At 36.2% G+C, this 23,266-nt stretch overlaps 1 long non-coding RNA gene across 1 annotated transcript in view; it reads left to right on the top strand.

Annotated features, from left to right (window-relative positions):
• Nucleotides 1–16,136, top strand: part of LOC135363904 (uncharacterized) — a 218,418-nt gene extending 202,282 nt beyond the window's left edge. The window contains exon 9 of the long non-coding RNA XR_010410246.1: nt 13,013–16,136. This is a non-coding gene — a long non-coding RNA (uncharacterized LOC135363904). The remainder of the gene's footprint in view (nt 1–13,012) is intronic.
• Nucleotides 16,137–23,266: the final 7,130 nt, after the last annotated feature.

The following is a 23,266-nucleotide window of genomic DNA, read 5'->3' as shown; positions in this document are numbered from 1 at the left end:
AATCCTGAAAAAGAAAAGCTAAGCTGAGGCATCACAATTCCAAACCTCCAGTTACATTACAAAACTGTAGTGATCAAAACAGTATGGTACTGGCACAAAAATAGACCCATAGATCAATAGAACAGAATAGAAAACCCAGAAATGAACCCACAACTATATGGTCAATTAATCTTTGACAAAGAAGGAAAGAATATCCAATGGGAAAAAGGCCCTTCAACAAATGGTTTTGGGAAAACTGGACAGCAACATGCAAAAAAATGAAACTGGACCACTTTCTTACAGCATACACACAAAAAAATTCAAAATTGATTAAAGACCTAAATGTGAAACCTGAAACTATAAAAATCCTAGAAGAGAACATAGGCAGTAACTTCTCTGACATCGAGCATAGCAACATTTTTCTAGATATGGCTCCTGAGGCAAGGGAAACAGAAGCAAACATAAACTATTGGGACTACATCAAAATAAAAAGCTTCTGCACAGAAAAGGAAACAATCACCAAAACTAAACGGCAACCTACTGAATGGGAGAAGATATTTGCAAATGAAAAATCTGATAAAGGGTTAGTATCCAAAATATATTAAGAACTTCTACAACTCACCACCTGAAAAACAAATGATCCAATTAAAAAATGGGCAAGAGACATGAATAGGCATTTTTCTAAAGAAGACATCCAGATAGCCAACAGACACATGAAAAGATGTTCATTAACACTTATCATCAGGGAAATGCAAATCAAAACCACAATGAAGTATCACCTCACACTTGTCAGAATGGCTAAAATCAACAATACAAGAAACAACAGGTGTTGGCGAGGATTTGGAGAAAAAGGAACCCCCCTGTGCTGTTGGGAGGAATGCAAACTAGTGTAGCAATTGTGGAAAACAGTTTGGAGTTTCCTCAAAAAGTGAAAAATAGAACTACCCTAGGATTCAGCAACCACACTACTAGGTATTTACCCAAAGAATACAAAAACAATCCAAAGGATACATGCACCCTGATGTTTATAGCAACATTAACTACATTAGCCAAGATATGGACGGAGCCAAGTATCCATTGATTGATGAATGAATAAAGAATATTCATGTGGAATATTATTTAGCCATAAAACAGAATGAAATCTTGCTATTTGCAACGACATAGATGGAGCTAAAGAGTATAATGCTAAGCGAAATGTCAGACAAAGACAAATACCATATGATTTCACTAATATGTGGAATTTAAGAAACAAAGGAGCAAAAGGGGGAAAAGAGAGAGAGACAAATCAAGAAATAAACTCTTAACTCTACAGAAAAAACTGATGGTTACTAGAGGGGAGGCAGGTGGGGTGATGGGTGGAATAGGTGATGGGAATTAAAGAGTATATTTATCGTGATGAGCAGTAAGTCCTATATAGAATTGTTGGATCTCTATCTTTATACCTATAACTAATATAACATTGTATGTTAACTGGAATTAAAAACTTTTAGAAAAGAAAGGTATACAAAGTCTAATAAAAATGTAAAGTTACATAGTATATATTGTGCTAGGATTTACACACATATATATATATGCATATTGGCCTAGTTCTTCATCTTATTTTTTCACCTAACAATTATTATGGGGATTTTTTAATTATTATATATACAGAGATGCCTAGTTATTTTAAGGATTGAATATTATTTCTTGTGTGGACATAGCATAAAATATTCCATCAACCCCCTCCTGATAGATGCTTAGGTAATTACTTAATTCCCAGTCTTATAAACCATGCTGCAATGAACATCCTTATGTATACTTCCTTGTGAACGTGTATGAAAATCTTTGGATAATTTTCTAGAAATGCAGTTGCTGGTTTGAAAGGTATGTGACTCGATCATTTTTAACATTGGGCCATAATTTGAAGTAGCATTTATTTTAGATAACACAGCAGCAGAGGACATGTAGAATTCAGTGATGTTTTTCTATTTGTTAGCCAGATGGAAATCTCTAGATAGTGAATGAGACTCCTAGAGCCAAAAACTCTGCTGAGAGAATCTCACAAGTAGTGTGTAGCAAGGAGGAAAAGTCATCAACGTGGATGTGGCAGAAGGGCCAGGACTCTTATTCTGATATTAACCAGGATTTTAATTTTGTAAGTTTCCTGAGCCATTACAGAAAGTCCTTTGTTTAAAATGTTTCAAAGCCAGAAAAAAAAAAGCATCATGTAGTTCAGAAGGTAGAGAAATTAGAAACATCTGGTAAATTTGGTTGCCGACATGGCTTGTGCTGACATGGAGATGTAATAACCAGGTGGTTGACTAGTCCGTCTAATTTGGGTGAATAATATTTTCTCAGCAGTCTCCTGGCCACAAACTATCAAAAAAGCAATGGGAACATGCTGTAAAGTGCCTTGATGCCCAGAACAATTACACTCTGGAAACATTCTCTTGGCTGGCTGAAGGTGACCTATGACCATGGCTCAGTTCATTCCACAAACAGAATTAGTCACAGAGCACATGTGAAATAACACTCTTTGTAGGACTTTTCTTGCGTTAACTTTCTAAGTGCATGATGCCATGATGGGTCCTCACACCTTGGAATGCTATTTATTACCTTACAGTAGCAGGGATGGAAAATAACACAACACTTTGCTTTATATAATTATACAAGTACCATTTTCCCCATGTTGTTATTGACTGTACTGTTTTCAGAGCTATCTTAACATATGAATGAGGCTGGTGTAAAAGTCTGAGTTTGACTTTAGTTGTAACATATTTTTACTATCTTAATATCATATAAATAACATGCAAGTAACTGTTGTCCTCAGAAACATACTGATATTCAATTCAGCTCTGCACTTATGTGTCTTTCTGATCCCTTTCTGGTCCCTCTCTGATCTCATGAGAGAAAATTTATTACTTCACTTTCATATAATTCGTATGTATCTCAAACATAATCCAGTTGATTTACTTGTCACATTGCGTTTTAATTTATTTATGTACCTGTCTCCAACTGGACGTCTACTCATCAAAGTTAGGAGTATTTTTTTTTTTGTAATGTAATCATGGTGACTGTCAGAGTGCCAAACTCATAATTAATAAAGAATAAATGTTTATAACATGAATGAATCAGTCAGCTAATCAGAGACCATGAGGTATTTTGATATGAAATCCAGTCTAGCTACTAATCATTTTTCTCCAATGGATACATTCTTCCATTTGGTTTCCTGAAAACTTTTTTACTAATCCATGTTGTTGGGTGATTTTCCAAAGGCATCTGTAACTTCCTGAGTATGTACTCTGAAAGCATTGGCATATAATTCTGTAATTAGTCAGGATGGACCAATTTCGTGATGCCACTTTCAAAGACTTCTGATGGGAAGCATTAGTTTGCTGTAACTGAAAGTTAGTGTCTTGCTTTCTACTATACCTGGTCATTATAACCTAAGAAATATCCAAAGTAGCTGGTAGAGCCACTCTGGAAAACAGTATGGAGGTTCCCCAAAAAGTTAAAAAATAGAGCAATTGCACTACTAGGTGTTTACCCCAAAGATACAGATGTAGTGAAAAGAAGGGGCACGTGCACCCCAGTGTTCATAGCAGCAATATTCACAATAGCCAATCCGTGGAAAAAGTTGAGATGTCCTTCAACAAATGAATGGTTAAAGAAGATATGATTTGTATATACAATGGAATATTACTCAGCCATCAGAAAGGATGAATACCCACCATTTACATCAACATGGATGGAACTGGAGGGGATTATGCTAACTGAAATAACTCAATCAGAGAAAGACAATTATCATATGGTTTCACTCATATGTGGAACATAAAGAATAGTGCGGAGGACCACAGGAGAAGGGAGGGAAAACTGGATGGGAAGAAATCAGAGAGGGAGACAAACCATGAGAGACTCTGGACTCTGGGAAACAAACTGAGAGTTACAGAAGGGAGATGGGTGGGGGGATGGGGTAGCCTGGGTGATGGGTATTAAGGAGGGCATGTACTGTGATGGGCACTGGGTGTTATACACAACTAATGAATCATTGAACACTACATCAGAAACTAATGATGTACTATATGTTGGCTAACTGAACATAATAAAAAACAAAAACAAACAAACAAAAAACAAAAGAAATGTCCAAAGTATTGCATCAAATTAAAGAACCTTCAAAAAATAGTTCTTATCAGGAATCTATTTTCTGAATTATTTGTAACCCTCATCATCAAAGTGTGTCCATCAAGCACTGCCATGTAGCTAGTACGTCCCTGAGTACTGTACCAATTAAGTTGTCTATACAAACCCAGTTGATGCAACACACATTGTTTTTACAGTTCTTTTCAGTTTGGATTCAGTATCCTTCTGATTTTGTTTAGAATTCTACTTGAACATGATGTTTAGTTATTGTTTCTTTCTTTGTCACTTTTAATTTTCAACAATCCTTCCTAGTCCATACGCTGGAAAAAGCATTTCCTTGGGCCCGTTCTCCTTGCAGCTCCTGCCCTGCCCTTTCATGTTTATGTGGTCTAGCCTAATTTCATGTCAAGCCTTTATCCTTTCTTTTGAAGGAAAATGGGTGTATTAAGGCAAGACACAATGATGTATAATATAGGTTTTGTATTACAAGACGACTGGGGGATGATTCAAAATATGAGAAGTTAAGATTTTATTCACAATAAAGAATGTTGGGATATTATGTTAGTAATTGAGTCCAGCTATGTTGTGTATCTTTGAGAAAATTATATAATATTTCCAAGTTTCCTTGTCTTTAAAATATGATGAATATTGGAAATGATTGAGTGTCTTGCATAGCTGAAACATAGTAGGCACTGAAAATGACAGCTAATAGCAGAATGTATAGCTGCCAAATATACTGGGAGAAGGGCACCTGGGTGGTGCAGTTAAGCATCTGACTCTTGGTTTTGGCTCAGGTCGTGATCTCATGGTGGTGAGATCGAACCCTGCTTCAGGCTCCACACTCAGCTTGGAGTCTGCTTGAGATTCTCTCTCTCTCTCTCCCTCTGCCTCTTCCTCTCATTGCTTTCTCTCTGTCTCTCTGTCTCTCTCAAATAAATAAATCTTAAAAAAAAAAAACAAAAAACAACATTGGGAGAAAGAATCTTGTCTAAGCTTGGTGTGTATATGTCACACATGTCGCTACTCCATGTTCATGTTGCCCACAGTAAGTCCTGCTAATGGCTCAGCACCTTTTCCATTGCTTCTGCATGCAGCTTTAAGATTACTTATAAGTAGCCAATGCCAGGTAACCAAAGAAGGAAAATGAATTGAAACCGTTTTTTCATCCCTCATATAGTCCAGTCCTTTCATACCACAGAAAAGAAAACTGAGGCCTAGAGAAGTTACATGATTTCCTCAAGGTGATAAACATTTAGTGAGCAGTCAGAACCTGTACTAAAGTCAGAACTTTTAATTCAGTTCTCCTTCATTGCAGCATCGGCCTTTCTTGTTCACCTTCTTTCATCATAACCAGAGCTGGGATTCATTGTCAATTGCCAATTTTTTTTCTCAAGCAAATAAATTAACCCATTTTTTTGAACTAGTATCTGCTGGTTTACATAAATGAGCCACACTGACCACTTTCTACTGGTGATTATATGTATTTTTTAAAAGCCATGGTGTTTGATTCAAACCTTCTGTTCGATTGGCTTTCAGAAAAGCAAAAGCCTGAGGGTCAGCAGATGTTGAAGGAGGTAAAATCAAGGTAAACAATTAGATAACTAGGAAGAGGTTTCCTAAGCAAGACTAACTCTAAACATTTTCCACATCTTCTCCTTTGATCATTTGACTTTTTTTTTTTCCTGGTCTGTTATGGTATGCTGAAATTTTGGGTTTGAATCCTCAGAAACTGGCAACAGTTAAATTAGTCCTTTTTTTTTTTACTGAGAACTTGCTCATGCTTGCTAACAACTACCAAATTAATTTGGACTTACTTAGCCAAAGGAAAAACAGGATGAGAAAAGACAATGTGAAGTCTTTTTTCTCATCACTTATGCCTCCACCCCCACTGTTTTTTGTTTGTTTTAGTTAAATTTTCAAATACTCTCTCATTTTCCCATGTTCTGCATTCACTTAGAAAATCTTCTAATAGCACAGAGGGCAAACAGGAGTTCCAGAAGTGCTGACTCATCACAGCAGAAGTCCAGTGGTTTGGCAGGAGACTTAATTTTGAAATGTTGAAATTGACCCTTTTAAAAATAAGTGCATGGCAGCAGATGTCACTGTTGGTCTATCTTAACTTTAGGGCACTTCTTGAGCAGTGTTTGGTCAAGAGTATATGAGCCTCGGGATCCTAGGTTTAAGGTAGCACGGTCTTGTGGGGACATTTCATGATGGTCTGTGGCACTGATGTAAGGGCCAATTTCTTCTTCCTGGAACCTAATTTAATTACATAGAGTTTTTAATGTTATGATTGTGATTTTTTTTTTCTTTAAAGATTTGTTTATTTTATTTTATTTTATTTTTTTTATTTTTTATTTTTTAAAGATTTTATTTATTTATTTGAGAGAGAGAGAATGAGAGAGAGCACATGAGAGGGGGGAGGGTCAGAGGGAGAAGCAGACTCCCTGCAGAGCAGGGAGCCCGATGCGGGACTCGATCCAGGGACGCCAGGATCATGACCTGAGCCGAAGGCAGTCGCTTAACCGACTGAGCCACCCAGGCGCCCAAGATTTATTTATTTTAGAGATTGAGAGTGTGTGAGCAGGGGGAGGGGCAGAAGGAGAAGGAGAAAGAGAAGCTCAAGCAGATCCCTGCTCAGCACAGAGTCCAATATGGGGCTCCATCCCATGACCCTGAGATCATGACCTGAGCCAAAATCGAGAGTCAGATGCTCAACTGACTGAGCCACCCAGGTGCTCCCATTATGATTTTCATACTAATGTCATTTGCCTTTGTTTTAACAGAGATCTTTTCCTCTAGGTCCAAATTTTCTTTGTTTCTTTCCTCTTTCTCTGTCTCATTTCTTAAGCATAGAACAGCTTTCTTTTTTCTGCTCAGATATGCTTATTTATTCATATATAAATTTCCTTAATTCTTACATTCTCTAAGATACCTCCTTCAACATTAATTCTTTTGCTATTAACTCTGATGCAATTATTAACTCTGATGCAATTATTAACTCTTACTTTTCTGAGTAAATAATTTGTGCCAGTTATTTAACTATTCTCTCAGTTCCATGTCCTCCTTTTTGACTCTACTTTGTGATACTAGGACCCTGCAAATATCATTCCTCAGATTTTCTTGCCAGATTCTTGAAGGCATTAGAGGGATCTGGAAGATATTGGAGGGTGGGCTTTCTATATGATGAAAGGGGAGATAGACTTTCTTACTGTTTTAAAATTTGTACTATTCCTCTTGGCCTCAATTCCAAAATGGCAGTTATTCTAAGCATCAGGTAGTGGCCCCAGCTATGTAAGTGACTCCAGCCTCCAGCTGCTTTTGGCACTTCCAGAACCATCTTATTGTGTTCCCTCAGAGGTACCAGCAGCAGCCAGCCCAAAGTCCCTTCTTTAAAGCATCAAATCTGGGGGCTCAATCTTGTAGCTCCTAGGTTCTGGTTATCTCCGGCTTTTCCCTTTTGGTACCCTAACCTCAGGCATTGTGGCTGCTTATGGAATGTTCTGTTTTTGCACATGCAGACCTCTTAACACCTGCAGAACCAATTTCCTCCATTGAGTTCCCTCTGTTGAGTGTGGGTTTCTATTTTCTTGACTTGTAAAATATATATATATATATGGTCATATATATTTCAAATTATATTTGGTGTTAAAAATAGGAAAAAAGCAAATAGCAAATTCACTGCATTGTGTTTTTGATCTGTATTTTAAGAATGCTTCCCTGATTTGAGCCTTCAGTATAAAATATATAGTGATGATTTTGACTACTTGATACGGGATGTGTTTTGTGAAATGTACGTATACCTCCTGACATGATCAAAGCAGAAACTGATGTTAACATTGATAGTAATTTTTCCTTGTGAAAACACCTAATCCTTGCTGATGGGATTCTGGATAGGTTTGACAATTACTAAAATCACTTGATACCTATTCTCTATCCCTGATCTAATTCACACTTCATTATATGGAAAGCAAACCAAAGCCTGAAGAGATGAAGGGGCAAACTTAAAGACATACAAGTGAGTTGTTAGAAACCTGGAGCAGAACTCAATCCAATTTTCTTTCTTTTGCCTCAAGCTGCTTTTAGTTGTTCATGATTTTACACATATCCAGTGCAAGGATTTGTTAGCATTTTGTAAGAACTGAACATAAATAAAGGAATTAATACAGGGTTTCTTTGGAATTAATCATAGTTATATTAGTGTACCATGCTGAGAACTTTAATTTGGAAGGGATAATGTTAAAGCAGTTGTTGCCTTTCTGTGAAAGTCAGTTACTTCTTTATACTATGTATTTATTCATTCATTCACGTTCAGTCAACTAACACTTACTAATATGTACTAATGTACAAGTGTCAGTGTATTAGTGTCATTTTGACTGTTTTAGATCTTTCAGCATCCCCTCTTTCTGTTCACAGCACTGCTTGCATCAATTGCACTACATTAACTTCTCATACTTTCTCAATTCTTTTCTGTTAAACTCCCTACAATCTAGTTTCTGCTCCTTTTCTATTGAAACAATCCTTGAATTCACCAATGACCTATCTATCACCAAATCCAATAAACACTTTTCTGCTTTTGTCTTGACCCACTTTCTGTGGCAATTGGCATTATTATTATTATTTTTTAAAGATTTTATTTATTTATTTGAGAGAGAGACTGAGAGAGAGAGAGCATGAGGGGGGGAGGGTCGGGAGGGTCAGAGGGAGAAGCAGACTCCCTGCCGAGCAGGGAGCCCGATGCGGGACTCGATCCAGGGACTCCAGGATCATGACCTGAGCCGAAGGCAGTCGTTTAACCAACTGAGCCACCCAGGTGCCCGGCAATTGGCATTATTGACCAGTTCCTCCTTCCTGAAAACTCCCCCTTTCTTTTTAGATATTTTTCTAATAAGTTATCCTCCTACTTTTCCTATTGCTATTTCTCACATCTCCTATGTAGGATCTCAGATATCAGTGACCTCCACGATCTCTGTTCCTGGTTTTGTGCCCTTCTCACTATATTTTTTGTCCCATATGACCCTCTTCTGGCTCACCTTTTGACCTTCTACCATCATGTATGTTCTGAAGATTCCCAAATCCATATCTCTAGCCTAGACCTCTTTCTTAAGCTCCAGATCTTAATGTACAGCTGTTTGCTGGAAAGTCGCTCCATCCACAAATATCCTTGTTCCACCCATACCAAGGTACTTGCAGCTTTTGCTCTCATGATGTTCCATATCTTTGTATTCCACAATCTTCTCTCTATTTGGAATGCTTCAGTTCTTGTTCAGTTTCTTCATATAGTTCATGCCTAACTCAGTTCTAATGTCTAATTTTAAAAAAACTCAACAACCTTATTTCAAATATCTCAGTTTAAATATCTTATTTGAAACAACTGTCTTAGTTAAAATATTTTTTGGGGAACATTCCTCCCTGATGCTTCATTGTTTATACTTCTTTTCTTGTTCATACCTTTCTTTTATTCATATCACAATCCTAATGCTTGACTGTTACCATTGTTTTGCTTTGCTCCTTACTAGATTCTTTTTGATAGTCTCCAAAGATGAGTGCCATCAATATCTCACCTTCCTATACATGCATGCTGCTTCTCACAGAAAGAGGTGGAGTCTCTTTCCCCTCTTCTTGAATATGGGCTGTACTTTTGACTTGCTTTAGCCAACAGTGTGCGGCAGAAGTACCATTCTGAGATTTCTTAGTCCAGGCTTAAAGGGGCTTGGAGCTTTCTTGTCTTTACCCTTTGCATCCTAATTGCCATGCTTTCAAGATGTTCAAGTTAAACATCTGAATGATCAGAGGCCATGTAGAGAGATACCCTGAAGGATAAGAGGCTATCATGGACATTTTAGCCCTAGTTGAGCTTCCAGTGAATGCAACTGTGTGAATGACTGTGTCATAGCTAGGTAGTTGCTCTCAAATCTAGTTACTTATCAGAATCATCTGGGAAGCTTTTCAAAATTGTTGCCTCTTGGAGACTTTTATTTGATACATCTGTGTTGGAGCCCAAATCCGTTTTTTTTTTTTTTTTTTAAAAAAACACTCAGTGTGGGGCTTGAATGCACAACCCTGAGATCAAGACCTGAGCTGAGATCAAGAGTCTGATGCTTAACCAACTGAACCACCCAGGCGCCCCCAAAATCTATTTTTTTAAAGCACTATGGGGTGCCTGGCTTGCTCAGTCTGAGGAGTATGTAACTCTTGATCTCGGGGTCATGAGTTCCAGCTCCATGTTGAGTGTAGAGATTATAAGAAAAAAGAAAGAAAGAAAGAAAGAAGAGAGAGAGAGAGAGAGAGAGAGAGAGAGAGAGAGAGAGAGAGAGAGAGAGAGAAAGAAAGAAAGAAAGAAAGAAAGAAAGAAAGAAAGAAAGAAAGAAAGAAAGAAAAGAAGTTAGGAAAGGCACTAAACATGTTTGAGTTTCAATTTCTGTACTTTCAAACTGAGGATAATGTTACCTATTTTTTAAAAAAGCACTAAGCTATGATCTAGATTTCTGATGATACAAAGGGCTCTTTTGCATTGCTCAGAACACTTGTGAAGGTGGGTAGAAGATAGTCTTTTCCTAGTTAAACAAGGGAAATATATATTTCCCAGAGAAAGAGACAAGAATAACAGACTGTTGAAGGCATCTAGATTACCTAATTGAGGGGTTCACAAGCCTACATGCAAAACAGAATTGTCTGGGAGTTTGAAAATACCAACGTCAGCACTTAGTGCAGCACGATAACATCAGAATCTCTGGGAATTGGACACCAGCATCCATTGCAGACTAATCATATTAGAATCTCTGGGGGCAGGGCATCCCGTGTTGATTGAGAACCATCTTCAACAGAGTTTGGCAAACATTTTCTGTAAAGGGCCAGACTGTAAGTATTTTGGCTTTGGTAATATTTGAAATATTTTTGGCCATATGGTCTCTGTCACAGTGCTCAACGCTGCTGTTGTAGCATAGAAGTAGCCATAGATATGACATAAACAAATGAACATGCTTGTGTTCTAATGAAACCTTACTTATGGGCACAGATTTGAAACTGTAGTTTACTGACTAATGAACTTGAGCAAACGACACCTAATTTTTAAAAATTTCAGCTTTGTTGGGGTAAAATTGTAAGATACTTAAAGCGTACATTGTGGTGAGTTGATATACATATATATTGTGAAAGGATTTCTGCCTCCCCTTCTAGCTAATTAACACATCCATTGCTCCATGTATTTATCTTTCTTTTTCTTTTTTGGTGAGAACATTTAAGTTCAACTCTATTAGCAAATTTCAATTGTACAAGTGTTATCAATGTATATCAACTATAATCACCATGTTTTCCCTGGCAACCACTTTTCTACTCTCTGTTTCTATGAATTTGACATTTTTCCCATTTTAGATTTCACATATAAGTGATATCATGCAGTATTTGTCTTTCTCTGTCTGGCTTCTTTCACCTAGCATAACGTCCTCAAAGTCTTATCTGTGTTGTCATAAATGACAGGACTACGTTCTTTCTCACACAGCTGAATAATATTCCATTCTGATGTGTGTGTGTGTGTGTGTGTGTATACATCTCACATCTACTTTATCCACTCATCTGTTGATGGGCACTTAGTTGTTTCCATATCTTGGCTATTATAAATAATGGTGCAATGAACATGGGAGAGCAAAGATCTACTCAATATCCTGTTTTGATTTTCTTTGGAAATCTCTACTTTTAGGCTTATTCTTCCAATTTTTAAATATTGTCAACTAACTGAAAAAAAATTTTTTTAAAGATTTTATTTATTTATTTGACAGAGAGAGACACAGTGAGAGGGGGAGTGGGAGAGGGAGAAGCAGGCTCCCCGCAGAGCAGGGAGCCTGATGCAGGACTCGATCCCAGGACCCTGGGATCTCATGACCTGAGCTGAAGGCAGTCGCTTAACCAACTGAGCCACCCAGGCACCCTGAAAAAATTTTTTAAATGCTGTGTAAGTCAAACTAAACATGTGTCTGGGCTGGCTCCAGTTACTGCATCTGTGGAGAGTCTGAGCAATGACAGAGTCAAGGGAGAGTTGGGTGTGGAATCTGGGAGAGGAACTGCTTTGTCAAAGAAAGCACATGTGAGGGAAATACCAAGAGTAAGAGAGATGGAGGATTGGGGTAGGGAGTAGAGCAGTGATGAATCATTAAAGAGTCAAGAGAGATCAGGTCTCCTTCCATTTACATTCCTATTAAATGAAGGAATAACTTTTATTGGGATAATGCTAAAATATTTTATAATATTTTTTTCTCTCATGTCTGTATCTTTATAGTTATTGTCAAGAAAACAAATAAGATCATATGTAGATGATGGGAACTGTTAAAAACCAGGTGGCTTATTATTCAGGACTTTAGGGAGTAGAGAAAGGAAAGAGTCGAGGAACTGGCTAGGAGCAGAGAATAGGCCTTGGGGGTCTATCTGCAAGTAGAGTGGAATAGAGCTAGATGAGTATGGGGAGAAAATATACCTCAGGAGTGATATTCAATACTTAGAACAGAAAGAGAGAACTGGGATTAGACAAAAGTGGAGGATAGCCAGGAATCAAGTCCTGGTGGGCTGGAAGGTGTTTTGGCAGTGTTGGTCAAAGTAGTAGCCAAGGTGAGGTACTGAGCTGGGTGGCCAAGATCAGAGCCAGAACTATTGAATACAGAGCCAGGGATCTGGAGGCAGTTGGAAAGATATGCAAAGCAGACTATGCCAAGAATACGTACCCCCTGGTTTGGGAGTTTTCAAGTGGGAAAATTGCTCAGTTCATAATACATATTATGTAACTAACATAGTAATTCTTCTTAGGCTATTCTTTAAGTCCATGTTGAATTAAGAGTTAAACTAGATTTAAAATCTGGAATTTTGGTTAAAAAAATTAAAACATCCAAACATATTATCTTTCCAACAAATGTTTTTTAAACAGACCTCTCAGCCAAGTTGCCTAAGAACAACAGTTGACAAGAACTGCACGTCTTCAAACACTGTCTACGGCAGAATGGAAACAGGAACCTCTGGGAATATCTGTGAGTCATAAAATGTTGTAAGGAACTTTCCAAAGACATTTTCTTACTAGGATAGAGAGTTCTAATCTCATATTGGCAGACTCTGTTGGCGACGAAGTACATTGTTTACTTTGATTCCTTTTCAACTGTCCTTCATGACCTTGGTTTATCAAGTTTTTGATATATCGGAACAGAAGAGTTGCATAAAATGACAAGATTGTAACCCCTTCTGTTCTTCTAGTCTCTTAAAAGATAAAAATCATGATCCTAATCTATGCTTCCTTTGTGAGTATGTTTAAGTCAGTTGTCTTTGAAGGAAGTAGTTTGGATTACTCCCACAATTTTGAAAGCTTATAGTACTAGTAATTGAAGACATATGTTTTCTTTTAATTAAGAAAGGATGTCAAAAAACACTTCATAATGCTGCCGAAAGGGGTATTTCTAAGTGTGGTGTGCATGCATGCATGAGGTCATTTAATCTAGTTTAAATATGAGTGTTTGAATTTGGGGAAATATAGACACAAATGCATATCCAACAAACATAGTTATCAATGTTAAGACCAAAAAGTAGGCCAGAAAAAAAGAATACCCAATCCTTTGCTCATAAATTTAATCTAAATCTAAATTTTTGGATATTTGATGGAGTCTGAGTAACTTCTAAATTGATTTATTATTTACAGATCTTTTCTATTTTTATTTCATTTTTAAAGCAGAGGTTCAAAAGGTTTTGACTATTGTACAAAACTGTGCAATCACCACCCAAATCAATATGTAGAACATTTCTATCACCTAGAAAGTTCCCATGTGACCCTTCTAGTCATTCTTCTACCACCACTCTCCTCCAAACACCAGAAACAGCAGAGATTAGTTTTGCATGCTCTTGGACTCCATATAAATTGAATCATACAGTATGTACTTTTTTGGGTTTTGCTTCTTTGACACAGCATGTTTTTAAGATTCATCCAAATTATTGTGTGTTTGAGTCATTCAGTCCTTTTAATTGCTCAGTAGTATTCCATTGTATGAATATATATACCACTGTCTGTTCTTTTGATGATGAACATTTGCATTGTTCCCAATTTTTGTCTATTACAAAAAGGAGTGCTAAGACATTCTTGTAAAAGTCATTTTGTAGTGTATGTTTTTATATCTCTTGGATAAATACCTAAGAATGGGATCCCTCCATCATAGGATTTTATAAGAAATTGCCAAACCATTTTCTAAAGTGATTGTATGATTTTACAGTCTTACCAGCAATGAATGGAGTTCCATATCCTTGTCATTTTTTAGTATTAGTCTTTTTGATTTTAACGTCTCAAGTGAGATTGAAATATTATTTCATTGTGATTTTATTTGCATTTCTCTGATTACTAATGATGTTGAGGAACTTTCTTTTTGTTTATTGGTCATTTCTTTATCTTGCTTTGTGAAGTATCTCTTCAATCCTTTCACCTATTTAAAAAAAATTTTTTTAGAGGTTCTCTTTATATTCTAAGAGTCCTTTCAGATAATGTTTCTCCTAGTCTGGATCTTGTCTATTTACTTCCTTAATGGCTACTATTTTTTAGTTGAGGAATAATTAGTCAGAACAAATTAATAATTAATTTAATTGAGAAATAATTCAAATGCCATAAAACTTACCCTTTTAAAGTAAATCAGTAGTTTTTAGTATATTCACAGCTGTACAACTATCAGCTGTATGTAATTTTAGAACGTTTTCATAACTCCCCAAGTAAACTCCATGTCCATTAATGTTCATTCCCCATTTTCCTCTCCTCCTGTAGACCCTGACAACTGCTAATATAATATCTGTCTCTATAGATTTGCCTCTTCTGGACAGTTTATGTAATTGGAATTATATACAGTTGTATAACCTGGTGCAAATATGCAGCTTTTGTATGTGGCTTCTTTCACTGTGAACATGATTTATGGCTGAATAGTATTTCACTGTATAGATATGCCACATTTTAAAAAATCTATTCATCAGTTGATGAATATTTGGATTGTTTCTACTTTTTGGCTCTTATGAATAATGCTGCTTTGAACATGTATGTACAAGTTTTCATATAAGTGTATATTTCAATTCTTTTGAATATATTCCCACTCTTGACTGAAAATGGTCCCCCAACATTGATATGTTGAAAACCTAATCCCCAATGTGATGGTATTTGGAGATGGGAGGCTTTGGGAGATGATTAGTTCATCAGGGTGGAGCCCTTATGATGGGACTCATGCCATAAGACATGAAAGAGCTTGCTTCCTTTTTAACTTTTTGAGGAACATCCATACTGTTCTCCAGAGTGGTTGACCAGTTTGCATTCCCACCAATAGTGCAAGAGGGTCCCCTTTTTCCACATCCTCACCAGCACCTGTTGTTTCTTGTGTTGTTGATTTTAGCCATTCTGACAGGTGCAAGGTGATACCTCACTGTAGTTTTGATTTGTATTTCCTTGATGATAAGTGATGTTGAGCATCTTCTCATGTGTCTGTTGGTCATCTAGATGTCTTCTTTGAAAAAATGTCTATTCATGTCTTCTCATATTTTAATTGGATTATTCTTTTTTTTGGCTGTTGAGTTTTACAAGTTTTTATGTATTTTAGATACTAACCCTTTATCAGATTTTTCATTTGCAAATATCTTCTCCCATTCTGTAGGTTGCCTTTTCATTTTTTTTTCTTTTAACATTTCAATGGGATAACTTGAAACTCTCAAAAATATGCAAACAAATAAGAGTAAATGATTTAGGAACAATCATTGCAGATTACACACACACAGTTATACATACAAATGATTAAATGCTAAGTAGGTGGAAAATGTGAAGATGTGTGTGGGGGTGTGGGGGTGTGTGTGTTGGAGAGCTATAGAATTGTTTACAGCTGTGCTTTTCAAACATTTCTGTCGAAGGATCACTAAGTGGAGAAGAAACATGGATGGTTGGGAGTAAGAGAGGAGTGACTAGGTGCAGACTCTTTCTTCAACATGTCATGTTTTATTTTATTTTATTTTACTTATTTTTATTTTTTTAAAGATTTTATTTATTTGAGAGAGAGAGCAAGTGGGGAGGGGCAAAAGGGGAGGGAGAGAGAATCTGAAGCAGACTCTGCACTGAGTGTGGAGCCTGATGGTGGGGGGTGCTCAATCCCATGACCCAGAGATCATGACCTGAGCAGAAACCAAGAGTCCGACACTTAACCAACTGCAACCACCCAGGTGCCCCATGTCATGTTTTATTTTAAAAATTTATACAATTTTCATTTTATTTCATGCCATATCCATGTTTGTCTTGATATAAAAACAATAACAGGTAAAGTTATTTTATCTTCAGATTTGATTAAAATAGACACCTGAGGGGTGCCTGGGTGGCTCAGTCATTAAGGGTCTGCCTTCGGCTCGGGTCATGATCCTGGGGTCCTGGGATCGAGCCCTGCATCAGGCTCCCTGCTCAGCCGGGAGCCTGCTTCTCCCTCTCCCACTCCCTCTGCTTGTGTTCCCTCTCTAGCTGTCTCTCTCTCTCTGTCAAATAAATAAAATCTTAAAAAAAAAAAAATAGACACCCAAAGAAGCTATGTCATGTCTAGCCTTGCTTTTGAGCATTTCTTGGCATAGTAAATCATATCTTAGGGATTTACATACTTTTGTTTGAGAAACACAGATGTATAATGATAAATGAATCATAGTCAGGTGCAGCTTGTGCATTCGGAGGCAGTTGTTTTGATTCTGACAGAGGTTTGCTTGTAGGTAGTTAAAGCAGCTGTGTCAAAATTCCAGCCTATTCAAAGAGGTTGTACCAACAGAAACCTCTGAACCTCACTCTATCTTTGGCTTTTCTTCAATCCCATCTCCTAGGGCTGGGAGAGGAGACAGAGTGATATTTGTTTCACAAATTAATTAAAAATAAAAGTTGGTGATAAAAGTTTAATGGTTTGATTTTTAGCTATTTTAAAATGACACCATGTCAAAACAGCTTCATCAAAATATCATTTACCTGTCAGGTACAATTATTTGAAGGAGTTCATGGAGAATAAAAAACTTTAGAAAAAAAATGCTGTAGTGTAGAGTAAGTTTAAAGGGCTTCTTGTTGAGCCTAATTGACAAACCCATGGCAATTAATTAATCCACTTGTTTTGAAAAATTAAATTAAATAACTAGGAGAGGGAGGTGTATAGAGGGAATCAACTAATTCAAGGCTGGCATAGAAATCAAAGGCCAGAGGAAAATGAGAAAGTGGGGAATTCAGTAAAATGGGTGGTGGAGACAGGTGGAACTCCCTAAACCCTTTGATTAGGTCATAAGTAATGTTATACAGGTTGACTCTGCTGGTGAGGAAAACTTAATTGGTACTTTTATGCCCTTATATTAGTTTGCTAGGGCTGCAGTATCATAGTACCACAAACCAGGTGGCTTAACAACAGAAATTTATTGTCTCACAGTTCAGAGGCTGGAAGTCCAAGATCAAGGTGTTGGCAGGATTGGTACCTTCTTAAGGCTGTAAGGGAAGGATCTGTTCCTCTCTTTTTGTCTTACAGATGATCATCATTATGTTCACAAGGCATTCTGCCTATATGACTAAGTCTGTAAGTAAATTCCTCCTTTTTATAATGATACCAGCCACATTGGGTTAGAGCCCACATGAATGATCTCACTGTAACTTAATTACCTTTGTGAAGATCATCTCTGCAAATAAGGTCACATTTTGAGATCCTGGGGCTTAGGACTTCAACATACAAATCTGGGGGGGGTGGTGAGGGGCACAATCCAACCTCTAACACATCTCTTTATACTTTAACTTAATTTCATAAGTGAGCTCACACCAACTCTCTTCTCAGACACTGAGATGAAATGAAATATTAATGTAGTTTGAATTCAGCCCTGGCTAGGACCACTCATACCAGTGGTTGCAGACACAGTGCACTACTGTGGGTCAGATATAGGGTCTAGAATAAGAAACGGTATGATGGCATCTCAGCTCTGTGTATCATGCATCAATCTAGAGAGTTCAGGAGCTCTGAGGATAAACACATTTCATATATTTAGTACTAAAGAGAAAATGTTTGTCATGAACAAGTGAATGCTCATGTTTTTATTTCATTTGAATTACAGTCATATTTACTGCTCCTATATCTTGCTCAATCTAATAATCTTGGACACTAGCTAATCAATTTTATAGTTTATAAATTTCAGTTTGAGACATTTTGCATGTTGACACACAGCTGCTTTTAGTCACCTGCAAATAAGTTATATCTCTAATGTAATCCGACGAAGTCTGCACTTCAAACATAGAAATAATTCTCATTAATTTAAAGTCACCTAATTTTTGGATTACCTACTACTCTTTGGGATTATATATACCCTTCCCCACTCCATCAGTGTGGATGAAAGTGGTTTGTTGGTATAAGTAATAAAAGTGGCAGATTAAATGGCTTGGAAAATGTGGTAATATGTAGAAATAAATTACTAAAAAATTTTATGTATTATTTTAAATAAAGAATATTTTTAAGAGTCATTGCTAGTCATTAAGAATGTGGATTCTTGAACTAGACAATCTTGGTTCAATCTTAGGACCTAACAGTACATGAAAAATGTTTGTATTACCTGGCATAGGAAGCAGTCTAGATGTATTAGCTTTTTTTTTTTTTTGCTATCAGAGAACAAAATATATTAAGAGGCAATAACATGAAATAACACCAAAACCAAATGAATATTTCTTATAAATTATATGGAGACAATAATGCTAGAATAATTAAAATTACTTGAAAATCTCATTCCTAATAAAATTCTAGATTAGAAAATTGATATTTGAAGCTTTACCAGTAGGTATATACTATCCATAAAATAATGTTAATGACTTGAACTCTATGACATTTTGATTACTAGAGAACACCATGCAGATTAGTGTGTCATTCTACAGAAATGACTTCGCAAGTTCTTTTTTTAAAAATAATATATATTGGGCTTTACATCAAGGCTACTAGAAATAAGATTATAAATAATCTCTCTATATTTTCTGAACAACCACTATTATTGGTGCTCCCTGTGTAACACTCACTTGATATAGCCCTTTAAAAAAGTATTAATAGGGAAACGGTTCTTTTGCCTGACAAATTTCTCTGCTTCCTTTTATAAGAAAACAAGAAAGATTAAGCCCATCATTTCTCTTTTTGTGCCTTGTAAGACACAAAAATTGCAATGTGTTCAAAGAACTACTTTCTTTTCTTTCTATTACAGAGAAATACTATTTTTCCCAGTCACCTTGTATCTGGGTGAGAGTGTGTGACTAGTTCTGGTCAACAGAATATGAATGGATGTATGCCAGTTCTAGGTTTGGCCTTTAAAAACTCTTCAAATTTCCAAATGCTGTCTCTGTGCTTGTGAGCTGGTTAAATGCAGTAGTTTGACAGAAAGACCCTTTCTAAGGAAGGGCCTGGAAGATGGTCTCATTACAAGGTGAAAGAAATTCTGATCACTAAGACACTATTTGAAGGAGGGGTGCCCCAAAGAGTCCCCTCAGAAATATACACATTGGATTTTGCACGACAAAGCAACAACAACGAAAGTAAAAAGACTCCCCCTCCTTCCTCAAAAAAAATCATATATTGGTCCTAGGCCACTGAGAGATTTTTTTTTTGGTTGCTTGTTATGTAGCACCTGGCATATACCTTGGCAGCCAAGGTGTTAAAAATGTGCAGTGATAGGAATTTATTAGTTTTGTTTTTGCTTTGTGTACTAAATTTCTCCTTCCTTTCTTCCTTTTCTTCCTTCCTTCCTTTCCTTCCCTGCCCTTCCCCTTTCTTTCTTTTTCTTTCCTTTCCTTTCACTTTTCTTATTAATCATAGTTTACATATATCATTATATTATTATATATTATATTAGTTTCAAGTATACAACATAGTGATTTGACAATTATATACATTATGAAATGCTCACCATGGTAAATGTAGTTATCATCATACATATCATACCTCTACCACCATACAAAGTTATTACAATATTATTGACTGTATTCCCTATGCTGTACTTTTCATCCCTCTGATTTATTTTTTAACTGGAAGTTTGTACCTCTTAATCCCCTTCATCTATTTCATCTACTTCCCCATCCCCTCCCCTTTGGCAATCACCAATTTGTTCTCTGTATTTATGAGTCTGTTTCTGATGTTGTTTTTGTTGTTGTTCATTTGTTTTGTGTTTTATGTCCATATATAAGTGAAATCATATGGTATTTTATGTGTTTCTTGGGATGAGGTTGAGAGGGATGTAGAGTGGGTTGCTGGCTCCTGAAGTTCAGACTTTTGGTACCATAACATGTTGCCCATTGTCCTAAAATGCCCCTATGAAAATGGTTTCTCTTAACTTCAGGGAAGCTTTCAAGTTCTAAATATTAGTATATAATATTTCAGGAGATTTCATGGCAAAAGTTTAAATCTTAGAATCGTGATTTATGGGAAAATCTTTGGGAAATTTCAACATTTAATAATTTGGATAGGCAAATACCTCTAAAATATGCTAAGTTGATTAACATCAACTAATTAAATTAAAATGGATCTTCAGTTTAGGATATAGGGAAATGGGACGTCCATTATAAAATTACTAGGTTAGGTGAGGAATTTAGTACCAAATTTTATTCAAATAAAATAATCTTCTCAATCACCGGAACATAATGTCATGAACTTCAATTTTAGCTTGATCACAATGTAAGTTCTGTCATATATAGAATCAAAATCTTATTTGTGTTTTAGTTTCTGTTTTTCTGTTTTCTGTGATTTAGGTACGGACAAATACAACACAACGTTCTTTCCTCCAGAAATCCCTTCTCCATGTATTTTTAGGACTTACTTAGCTTTTTCAGGAAACAAAGATTCAACAAAATAAATATCTTATGGAGAATATCTTATTTTGTTGTTTCTTCTGGATTTGAGGGATTTTCTGTTTTAGCCTTGATGAGTAAATTAAATCTCTGATAAAATTTCTGTCTAGGTTACTTATACAGTAAAACCAGATTGTGGAGCTGTTTAACCATGTTTTTTTCTTCAGTGACAGCCTTTGATATAAAGTGATAGTCCATAAAATTTCAGCAGTCTCTAGTAGATATATAAATCCAGTGTAATTCACTTTATTTTTAGAAATAGTACAAATGGCTAGCCAATTTTTTTCTTTAGATATAAACAAAGATATAAAGGTGTTACAACTTCAAACATAAAATTACAGGAATTCTTATTTCTCAAGTCTTTAATGATCCCAGTTCTAGGAGATACTACATTATTTTACTAGGTTTAAACAGGTCCAGTGAGCTGGGTAGGGCATTGAAAGGTATATTTTAAGCATGTTATTGTTCCAGTATGATTACAGTGTCACATTTATATTTGTCTTTTATTCCATGAGCATTTAATGTTCTAGACATTGAGATAGATGCTCTCACAGATTATCTTTTTTAATCCTCATAAAAAATCCTTTGAGGTGGTGCACATGTGCCCATTTTCCTGGAAAGGAAACAGAGTTTAGAGAGAATACATGACTTCTCCAAAGTCACCTTTGTAGTCATTAGGGTGGCATGAGAATGAAGACCTCCCCCCTCCCCATATGACTGACACCAGAACCTATGCTTATTTCCCTATTGAATCTAGTTTACTTTGTGTGTTCTGGAACCATCTTGGCCATCTACCATTAACCCAATCACTACTTACTTCTCAGATGTAACCACTGTGCAGAGCTCTCCCCTCTTCTTGCCATGGCTCCTGGAGACATGACTACTTCTCTTCTCTTCATCACCTTATTTTTGGGCAGTTTTTCCCCTCCCAAGACTGACTGAAAAGTGGAATACAGTTCTATTCTTGCTTTCTTGCTGCCCCCCAAACAGAGTTATTTTTATTTCTCCAAGTTGGGTGACAAATGCAGAAGCTATTTTATTTTTATACCTCTAAATACAGTGGAGAAAATACAGAAAGCCTGGGAGCATTCAAAGTTTCCTAATTTTGTGAAGTCTCTAGATAAGACACTATGTAGTTTTGGACTCTTTTCTGAGAATGTGGAGAGTAGATTTTTAAAAATCCAGCCACAGAGGAAAAGACAGAAATGTGCAGAGAGATATTTCCACACAAATTTGCAGACAGGAAAAAAAAAGACAAATTGTAAAGTAAGTATAACATAGAGCATAGTAAGGGATATGTATTTTAAGTCAGAAGATTGTGAGTGTGAGTGTTATTATTAAAGCATCAGAACCTTGACCTTACTTGGCTTAAGTATCTTTGCATAACAATACCTAAAGGGTTGTCTAACTCAAAGATTTATACACCCCATTGAAAGATTTGATGAGCAGGCTTAATCCTCTAGTTTTCCTTGAGAACCATTCTCAATGTATGCTTATATATGATGAACTGTAATGGCCAGAGAGGGCATCCTTTCATAATCTCTAGTTCCACCTTGCTCCCATAGTTAGTCCTTAAACATTCTGGGTGTTGCTTTTTGTTTTTTTTCCCCAAGATATCATGTGGTTTGATCTACATTAAGAAAGATCTTCTTGATTTAGAGAAGTTTTTATTAAGTTTTTGCTTATGCAGGCACTTCAATACAAAATGGAAGCACCACGACTTACTATGGAATTTAAATAAAACTGATTATTTCAGAAGGCATTGCTATGTTTCGAAGCATAAGTTATTTGTCAGTGAAAATGATGCCTTCCCTATAACATGTAGGTATCTTCAAGCAATATTTATCATGGACCAATCATATTTAATGGCCTAAGGAAACTATATTGTGTCATATATTGAAATATGTTTGTTCTACAAGTTATAGGCAGAATATTAGTATCAAGTTTTGGCAGTTCGTCCGTGCAGATTAGACAGAATTGAGGCATATATCAGTGTCGGTTCATGGTGCAGAGATTTCCTAAACTTGAGGTTATTTCCACCTGGCAAAATGGAGGATGATCTTAAGTGATTACCTCAAAGCAATGAACTAATGAATCAGTGAACTAATGCAGTTTCCAAATTATTATTTTTTAAACTAATGGAATTACATATCAAAGTGAATATTAAAAACTATTTAACAACATTAGCTTAAAATTTTAGCTTAAAAATACACCTTCTTGGCTAGTAATCTAGGAAATATTAATTGTGTGCAAATAAACATGAGTTTGATACAGTATTTCCTGGCTGATTTTTGAAAAAAAACCAAGAAACAA

The sequence above is a fragment of the Mirounga angustirostris genome, unplaced genomic scaffold (assembly GCF_029215605.1).
Source record: "Mirounga angustirostris isolate CCGP_5_RB_7025 unplaced genomic scaffold, mMirAng1.0.hap1 SCAF_3, whole genome shotgun sequence".
NCBI lineage: Eukaryota > Metazoa > Chordata > Mammalia > Carnivora > Phocidae > Mirounga > Mirounga angustirostris.
This window is presented reverse-complemented; position numbering and strand designations above follow the sequence as displayed.